The sequence below is a fragment of the Phocoena phocoena genome, chromosome 3 (genome assembly GCF_963924675.1).
Source record: "Phocoena phocoena chromosome 3, mPhoPho1.1, whole genome shotgun sequence".
Classification (NCBI taxonomy): domain Eukaryota; kingdom Metazoa; phylum Chordata; class Mammalia; order Artiodactyla; family Phocoenidae; genus Phocoena; species Phocoena phocoena.
Window position 1 is genome coordinate 107,647,550 of NC_089221.1, and position 10,577 is coordinate 107,658,126.

General features: G+C 33.7%; 1 pseudogene; it reads right to left on the bottom strand.

Annotated features, from left to right (window-relative positions):
* Positions 1–9,496: 9,496 nt before the first annotated feature.
* On the bottom strand, positions 9,497–10,101 carry LOC136120238 (small ribosomal subunit protein eS7 pseudogene; annotated as a pseudogene).
* Between the last annotated feature and the right edge of the window lie 476 nt (positions 10,102–10,577).

Below are 10,577 nucleotides of genomic sequence, written 5' to 3' on the forward strand. Positions count from 1 at the left end.
AATTTACTTAGCAAACTCATAAAAGAGACAACACCAAGAGGGAAACTTAAGGTAAATTACAACTCTGCAATTATGATGTGCTACTGTACATTTGTCCTTGGTTAAAAAAAGTACCATTCTGATAAGTGATGATGATAATGGGGGAGGCTCTGCATGTGTGTGGGCAGGGAGTATATGGTAAGTCTCTGTACCTCACTCTCAATTTTGACTCCTTGAGCTCAAGCTGAGTACACTTTAGTAGAAGAAACAGGAAGAACTAACAATGAAGTACAACAGAAAGACTACAGAGGTACAAATTTCCATGGAAATAGTGAGAGAGGTGCAGTTAAATCCATTTGCAGTGGTACCCAAAGCTACCAGGAGCCTGTATCTGAGCTAAATTTGTGCCCATCTCTTAGCAGACATCTCTAACTTAGGGAAGTAGGAAAGGAGAGTACCATATTTCTTACTGTCTTCACCCAACCAATTACTAGTCTTGTTTCTGTCCTAAGTTTCTTGCCCAGTACAAGTGTAAAGAACTAATTTTGTACATCTGGAATTCCTTGCTAAACTGGACATAGGCTGTAGAGGATACAGTGGTCTTAAACCTTCTGTACTTCATGCACAAGACAATGTCTGCTGTTCAGCCAAGAGTACATCATATTTTTTTAAAGAAATTCTTAAAATAAACATAAGGATAGTTAAAACTCATTATTTTGGCAAAAAACCTCATTTTTAACTTGAATTCCTTAAAAAATTAAAAATAGAATTGCCATATGACCTAGCAATCCCACTACTGGGCATATTCCCAGAGGAAACCATAATTCAAAAACACACATGCACCCCAATGTTCATTGCAGCACTATTTACAATAGCCAGGTCATGGAAGCAACCTAAATGCCCATTGACAGATGAATGGATAAAGAAGATGTACATATATACAATGGAATATTATATTACTCAGCCATAAAAAGGAATGAAGTTGTGTCATTTGTAGAGATGTGGATGGACCTAGAGACTGTCATACAGAGTGCAGTAAGTCAGAAAGAAAAACATATCACATATTAATGCATGTATGTGGAATCTAGAAAAATGGTACAGATGAACCAGTTTGCAGGGCAGAAATAGAGACACAGATGTAGAGAACAAATGTATGGACACCAAAGGGGAAAGGTGGGGTGGGGGGGGGCTGTGGTGGTGGTGGGATGAATTGGTAGATTGGGATTGACATATATACACTAATATGTATAAAATAGATAACTAATAACCTGCTGTATAAAAAATAAAATTTAACGTGAATTGACAAGTTAACCTCATATCCATTTACAGTGAAGTTAAAAGTGACATAAGTGTGGTGAACATGAGTGTGTTACTGTGACTGATTTCTCAAGAATGATAACATTTTGATCCTCACTCCAAAAGGTAGACCCTAAGTTCGGTAGGCACACAGAACTTTCTGCCCTGTTATAATTCATTGTCCTTTACTTTGATCACCTATTCGCTGTCATTACTCTCCTGTTTGATTATTACCTAGAGGTATAAAAGAAGGCAAAATTAAAACCAAAAAGCATAAAGACTGGAGTGGGGTGGAGTTGGAGGTTTGGGTGCAGCAAAGTGGGAGGGGGCCACATTTTCAGCTGGTTATTTTTGGAGATGCCAGGCCTCTAGCTTTAACTTCTGTGTGTCTTATCTAATATAATCATGACATTTTTTTGTTCTCCCAAATGTTTCTATTATTAAATATTAGAAACATTTTAATTTTATTAAGCTTACTTAGTCTTTATAACTTAGGCTTTAAAACTGAATGCAAGGGACTTCCCTGGTGGCGCAGTTGTTAAGAATCCGCCTACCAATACAGGGCACATGGGCTTGATCCCTGGTCCAGGAAGATCCCACATGCTGTGGAGCAACTAAACCCACGAGCCACAACTGCTGAGCCCCCCACATGTCACAGTTACCGAAGCCTGCGCACCTCAGAGCCTGTGCTCTGCAACAAGAGTAGCCACCGCAATGAGAAGCCTGCACACCGCAACAGAGTAGCTCTGGCTCACCGCAACTAGAGAAAACCCGTGTGTAGCAATGAAAACCCAACACAGCCAAAACTAAATAAATAAGTTAAAATATTTTTAAGTAAATAAATTATAAAAATAAAACTGAATGCAAGAAGATACTTGCAAACGATATATCTGATAAGGAGTTAATATCCAAAATATACAACGAACTTGTACAGCTCAACATCAAAAGAACAATTTGATTAAAAAATGAGCATTGGACCTGAATAGACATTTTTCCAAAGAAGGTATACAAAAAGCCAACAGGAACGTGAAAAGATGTTCAACCTCATTAATTATCAGGGAGAATGCAAATGGCTATTATCAAAAAGACAAGGTTTTACAAGGGCGTAGAGAAAAGGGAACCCTAGTATACTGTTGGTTCGAATGTAATTTGGTGCAACCACTATGGAAAACAGTATGGAATTTCCTCAAAAAATTAAAAATAGAACTACCATATGATCCATCAGTTTCACTCCTGGGTATTTATCCAAAGAAAACATTTATTCAAAAAGATAGAGGCACCTGAGTTTTCATAGCAGCATTATTTACAGTTGCTAAGATATGGAGGCAACCTAAGCATCTATCAATGGATGAATTGATAAAGAAAATATGGTTGCATATATATATATATATATATGTAATGTTATATTACTCAGCCGTAAAAGAGAATGGAATCTTGCCATTTGCAACAATGTGGATGGACCTAGAGGGTATATGCTAAATAAGTCAGAGAAAGACAAATACTGTATTATTTCACTAATATGTAGAACGTGAAAAACAAAACAAATGAACAAACATAACTAAACAGAAATTCTCACAGATATATAGTACAAATAAGTTGTCAGAGGCGAGGAGTTGGGGGAGGAGAGAAATGGGTGAGGGAAATTAAAATGTACAAACTTTCAGTTACAAATTAAGTGAGTCATGGGTATGAAATGTATATTATGTGGAATATAGTCAATAATTATGTAATATCTTTGTATGATGACAGTTGGTAACTAGATTTACTGTGGTGATCATTTTGAAGTGTTTAGAAATATCAAATCGCTCTGTTGTGTACTAGGAACTAACATAGTGTTGTAGCTCAATTTTAGTTCAAAAATAAACTCATAGAAAAAGAGGTCAACTTGTGGTTACCAGAGGCAAGGGGCTGGGGAGGGTTAATTGGATGAAGGTAGTCAAGAGGTACAAACCTCCAGTTATAAGAAAAATAAGTAATAGGGATGTAATGTACAACATGATATATGTGATACTGCTGTATATCATATATGAAAGTTAAGAAAAGACATACTAAGACTTCTCATCATAGGGAAAAATGTTCTACTAAATTTTGTATTCGTATAAGAAAGTGGATGTTCACTAAACTTACTGTAGTCATTTTACAATGTATTTAAGTCAAATCGTTATGCTGTACACCTTAAACTTATATAGTGCTATATGTCAATTACATCTCACCAAAGCAGGAAGAAAAGTTCTAAGTACTGTTAAAATTAAAGTAATAAACTTTTATATCTCTTGACATTCTGAATTTGCAGAATTAACTAATGTGTCGTGAGATAAATCATAATTATAAATCAGAAAAATTATACTCATAAGTCATTATAAATCATAATCATAAGGTATTATCTAGTGCAAGGTTAATCTTTTTCTTTTAACCTTGTACTGGATAATATCTTATGATTTTCTCATTCCTTTTTTTTTTTTTTTGATGTGGACCATTTTTAAAGTCTTTATTGAATTTGTTACAATATTGCTTCTGTTTTATGATTCGTTTTTTTTGGCTGTGAGGCATGTGGGAACTTAGCCCCCCGACCAGGGATTGAACCCACACCCCCTACATTGGAAGGCGAAGTCTTAACCACTGGACTGCCAGGGAAGTCCTGATGATTTTTTCATTTCTTGAGCAAAGAAATAGATGATGGTAAAATTTTAACTCAACTGTTTCACCTGAAAACTCACAGAAAACTAAAAATTATAGATGTTCAGTAATTTTTGAGTTGAACTGTTTTTGTAACTATCTCACATGATATACAAGATATGAAGAACTCAATGAAATTTAATTCAATTGGAATTCCAAGGGAATTTGCAATTTAAAGGAATGTTTATTCTGTAACAAATCTTGGGTTAGAGGCCACCTATGGATATTGCATTCTTAACATAGAATCTGTTTTGCACTAAAAATACTTTATTAAAATATTGGCGTGATGGAAAAATACATTTTAGTTGATGGGTATGAGGATTTCATACATACAACCCTGTCACTCTTGATATCTCTTACTCTGTTTTTTTCTTTTTCTCCGAGACACATTAATTTCTATTATATCAGATAGTTTACTAATTTATCATGTTATTCACATCTTTCTCTCCCTGCTAGCATATAAACTCCATGCAGGTAGTGATCTATATCTTTATTTTTCACTGCTGAATCCTAAGCATCTACACCAGTGCCTAGAGCATTGTAGGTGTTCAATCAACAGATATTTGTTGAATGAATACATTAATAACGATAATGCTTTTTGAAGAAAAAAAATCCCATCATCATTCTTGACTGTTACTTTTCTTTAAAATTTCTTAGGCATAGACTTAAAACAGTCTGGTAACTTGACTTATTAAAATACTTATGTAAATTTATACTATTCTAGTATAAATATTTAAGTATTCTGTAATTTTTTGTGACATAATTTGGCTCCTTTATATTTCATGCTAATAAGAAAAATGGATTTATGATACAGAATTGATAATTCATAGACTTCATTTTTCACTCAACAGTGATATTTTTATTGACCTCAGTCAAATACTTTGTTTCCTACTTTAAAGCCCCCAGAGTGTTTCTATTAAAGATACGAATTGTATTTTTCTGGAAATAAATGCTTACACTTGACAGGATCAAGAGAAATTTCACTAACTATAAGGTACACTGCTCTAGAGAAAAATAAGAAATTTAATAATATTCACAGAAAAATACAATGGAAACTTCCTAGCCAATATTGATTTTTTTTTTTTAATTTAATATTGATATTTTTAATCTAAAATTCTTGACACAATCTGCTTTGAGGAAGGCTGCTTCAAGTGGTGCTCTTGAAATTACAATGATGGTTAATAATGGTACTGTTTTAAACTATAATATGTTCAATCTATAAAGAGATACTCTGAATTGTTATGCTCTGGTTATATAAAAAAGGTGAATTTATTTTAGAACTATTGCCTTTTGCTACTATAAATCACAATATGTTTTAACGTGTCAGTTCTGATGACAACTGGCAATATGAAGAAGCTAAGGTTCACCTAACTGGAAACCAAGTGACACTAGGTCTGTGACTGTGTTCATTTTGGCTCCTAAAACGAAAAATACTATAAACAGGGTGATTTATAATAAACATTTTCTCACAGTTCTGGAGGCTGGGAAGTCCACGGTTATGGCAGCAGCAGGTTTGGTATCTAGTGAGGGCCTGCTTTGCTGTAACCTCACGTGGTGGAAGGGTCAAGGAATATTTCTGTGGCCTCTTTTATAAGGGCACTAATTCCATTCATAAGGGGTCTCCCCTTGTGACCTAATCACCTCCCAAAGGCCTCATCTTCTAATACGGATCACATTGGGAATTAAGGTTTCATTGTAGAAATTTTGGAGGGACAAAAACACTCAGACCGTAGCAGTGGCATTGCTGATTATGAGATGAGATCATTGGGTATCAATTGCAGGCAGTATAACAGACATGGTTAATATTTCTTATGTGTTAATTTTTCTTCTTTTCACTTGATTATGTTTATTTATTAGGGAACATAGTGATCTACATCAGAGGACTCTAAATGAAATAAAAGATTGGAAAGAAAGATGTGGTTAGTCAATAAAGTAACTGCTCTTTCGGACTAATTGTTTAACTTTTCCTTTTTGGAAATGGATACCTACCCAAGTTGGCCTGGTACCATATGTGTATGTTTTTACTAATTTTCAGTAAAATTAGAAAAACTAAGAGTTCCTTACAAATAAGCTTCATTGAGGAATTCTATTACATGTGTGTAGTTTGTTGAGTCTTGAAAAATATATGTATCCAATGTAACCATCATTCCAATCAAGGCAACATTTTCATTACCTCCAGGAAGTTTCCTCAATCTCCTTTGCAGTTAAGTCTTTCTCCCTGCTGCCCCAAGCATCAAGGAATCACTAATATAATACTGTTAGTTTTAGAAATTCATATAACTGGAATCATATAGTACATGTTTTATATCTGGCTTTGTTTGCCTAATATGCTTTTTAAATTTGTATTTTTGCATGGGTTATAGTTTAATGTTTTGGTTTTGTTACTGAGTAATACTCATACAAACTTTTCTGTTCATCCATTCACATGCTCATGGACATATAGATTGTTTTCAGTTTGGAGACAGGAAATATCTATGACTATTTGTGTATATAACTCCTGGTGTGGTCACGTGTTTTTATTTCTTTTAAGTAAATAGCTATCTGAATGGAATTTCTGGGTCATATGGTAAGTGTATGTTTAAAAGAAACCCTCGAATGAATTTCCAAAGTGGTTTTATCATTTTATACTCTTGACAAAGTATAAGATTCACGTTGATTCAAAGAGATTTCAGGTGGTTCTACATTCCCTCCAAAACTTGGTATAATCAGTCTTAAGGTTTTTAGCCTTTCTGGTAATATCTTCTGCTGTCTCAATGTGGTTTTAATTTGTATTTCCTTGATGACTGTCAATGTTGAACATCTTTCATATGCATATATATTCATGAAGAGTCTATCTAAGAGTCCGTTACCCATTTTTAAATAGTAGGGTGGTTGTCTTATTTTTGAGTTGTGGACTATATCTTGTAAACATTTTCTTCTAGTGTATGGTTTTTCTAATGGTGTTTTTTGAAGAGCTGAAGGTTTGTATCTTGATGAAGTCAAATTTTTAATTTTTTATTGCTAATTTTTTTTGTATCATGTCTAATAAATCTTTACCACTGTTCACTAATACTTTCTCTAATACATGATTCTAAAAATTTTATAGTTTTAATTTTTGTTTGGTCTCTAAGCTATTTCAAATTAAGTTGTATTATGACATGAGGTAGAAGCCAAGGTGGTTCTTTTTTTTTTTTTTTTTAATATAGTTTTTGCAACATGATTTGCTGAAAAAGAATAGCTTTTTCCTTTGGAATTATGTTAGTACAAATGTCAGAAATCAATTGACCATACCTGTTTGTGAATCTGTTTCTGGACTCTCAATTCTGTTCCATTAGTCTGGAGCTACCTTTGTTAGGGGTTTGCAGGGGGACTGTATTAAATCCACAGATAAATTTGAGTAGAATTGATACCTTAAAAAAATTTAATCTTCCAATAAAAAATATACATTTTCCTAATTCTTAAGATCTTTAATTTCTCTGAATGGTGTTTTGTAGTTTTTTAGTGTACAGTTCTTCCACATCTTTCATTAAATTTATTCCTAAATATTTTATGCTTTTAGATGTTATTTTTGCATTTTAAAAATTATTTCTTAATTTTGTAGCTAATATATATTTATCTTGGATCCCATAACCTTGTTAAATTCACTTTGTAATTTCGTTGGTTTTCTTATAGTTTCATTAGGATTTTCTATGTGGACAAGCATGTTATTTGAGATCAAGATCAGTTTTACTTCCTATCTTATTTCTTTCGTTCACCGATATTTTCTTTACTGTCTTCTAATCTGTTCTTAATTCCATGTATTGTATTTTTTATGTCAAGTATGTTATTTTTCATCTTTAGAAGTTTGATTTTAGTCTCTTCCAGTTCTTGAATCATTATGTTCATGTTTTCCTTTAAATCCTTGATGATTTATAATCTTTATCATAACTTTTTTTGAACATGTTTACTGCTATATCAATCACTTCTGGCACTTAATGTTCTGTGTCTATGGATGTTTTTTCTATAGGTATACATAATATTTTCCTGCTTTTTTGCTTATCTTGTTATTTTTGAATGGATGCTGGATATTGTTAAAGGTTGAATTGAATTGTATTCCTTTAAAGAATGTTGAAATTAAGCTTTATATGTATTTCAGACTTTTGGGGCTTGCTTTTAAGATTATTTAGTGTAGACGTAGGTCAATGAAGCCCCGTTGGATATCCAATGCCTCATTGGCTATTTAAACTCTGACTATTGGGATCATAAATTATACTTAGCCCTGTGTGTATTGTAGAAGTTGTTTGACCTATTGCTTTTCGTACTTTTCTAATCTTGGATAGTTTGTCTCATACATGAGAAAATCAGTATTCAGCCAAATATTTGAGGGAACCCCTCTCTCTGTGCATCTCTGGAGTGTGTGCTCTCTTTCTCTGTAATTTCCCTTTCTCCACTACTCTATCTCACACAGTCTAGTTGTTTTGCCTCCCTGAACTCTCATTTTTGTCCCTATACTCAGTGAAAATAAGACTTTGACAGGGTTGCCCCTCTCTGAGGTGTGACACAGAAATGCCTCCAAACAGCAAACTCTGGCAATTATATGCCTAACTTTGTTTCCTTTCTCTAAGGGAATAAGAATCATTTTCTGGCTTTTGTATAATGTTTAAATCATTTGTTCCATGTATCTTGTGGGGTTTTCTATGCAGGAAGTGAAATTCCTGTCATATTTAATCATTCATGGATATGATACTATTTATAATTTTCATTTTTCAGCTCATATATCCTAACTGTTCATATATTGACTGTATTTTCCTTTTGTGTTTTGAACATATTTCTAATACCTGTATTCAATTTTTGTCTGCTGAATTCACCAGCTTAGCCGTTTTAGGGTTGGTGTCTATTGACTGTTTTTTCCTTAACTATGTATAACAATATTTCTGGCTTTGTATGTATAATTTTCATGTGTACTGTACATTATTGATAAAGCATTGTAGAAATTTTGAATTTTTTTTTCTTTTAACATGCAGGTAAATTACTAACTCGTCACATTGGACTTGTGTAGGTTTGACTTTATGCATTGTTAGAATCTCTGGAAAGCCCAGGGTGTTTCTTAAGCTCCTCTTACTTGTGGCATCAATCTTCAAAATATTTCTTTCTTGCTGACCTTTCAAGACTTGGTTTTAATTTGTTTTAGGGTAGATTTAAAGTAGGCCTTAACTTAGGGCTTGTTCCTTATTTCCAAAGTTGGATTTTGGTCTGTGCTGAATGCACAGGGTATTAATGAGGTGTTAAGAAGGTGTTAATAAGATCTCTCTATTGCTCTCTACTGCTGTCTTCTTGGCAATATTAAAAACAGTAAAGCAAAGTGATGTAACCTAAGTATTATCAACTCATTCTCTTAGATAATAAGTAGTTTCAGATAACAAGAACTTGATGGTACCTTCTGGAATAAGAACCTATATAGGATGGCTTTGCTTTAGCTTGTTGGGAGTTTAGTCATCCTCTGAAAAGGAGCTTCTCTTATTTCTAGAATGTCTTTTAAATTAAACTATGAAATTTACATTATTTTAAAATATTTTGTAATAATATTTTAGTCATTTTTGTTTACAACTGAGAACTGAGACTCTGGATATTTAAATTAACATCCTTGCCTGTGTTGCCCTTATAGACAACAGAAAAAGTTTCAACCTTGTGTTCCACATTATTCTGCTGTGTTTTATCCAAATGAATCTTTGAGTTAGTTGGCATCCAGTTTCACCTGGATTCTCTTGCCTACACTTTCACTTGGAGAAACTAAGTCCTCTAGGATCACACGTGCATGGTTGTCAGAGTATGGTTTCTAGGATGCTTTTGCTTATTTTTTTGTACAGCCTTTTTGAGTTGGCTTAGGCAGAATTCTCCTCTGGGCTTTAAAGATAATGTATTTCTCACTGAACATTTTCTCCAATTCAAGTACTTACCAGACTTGGTTTTTCTCAAAAAAAGATTTCAGTTGAGGAACAGGAACAATGATCATAATAGCTTTCTGACTGCTATCAACTTACTTTCCCTGGCTGCTGTTATATTCAGCTCTCTTATCTGGGACTTAAGGTTTGAATTCATTTTTAGCTCAAGGAGACCCTGAGAGATGCTGGACTAAAACTCATCCCACTTTTCACCATTGGGCTTCACTATCTTCACACTCTAACTAAACATGTTCTCCTTATTGAGCACTGACCTAGGAAGAGAATACTTTATTTTTACAATTTCCTCAGCAATGTGTGCGATAAAATCAGATACTAAGTTGTTAAAAAGGCAGCTAACGAGGTTACGTTTCAGTTTATAATCCATTTAATCAACCCTGTCTCTTTAATATCACTCAAATGTACCCATCCTCTCTACCTTCGATACCACAATCTCTGTGCAGCCTCCTGTAATTACTTGTCTGGTTTACTGGTCTCCTAGCATCTACTCTGGAAACCCAATAATTCGTTTTCCACATAGAAGTTATAGAGAGTATAACAGGATTTTAAAAAGGAAAATGTCACCACTTGGAGTGTGAAATCCTCCTCTGCATTTAGTAGTGGAATTTACTTATAGATGAAAGGATTGAGAAGGGGGATGAGGAAGAAATATCCTTGAAAGAGAACAAAACATAACATTATGAACAGTTGGGGGTTTTACTCTTTGAA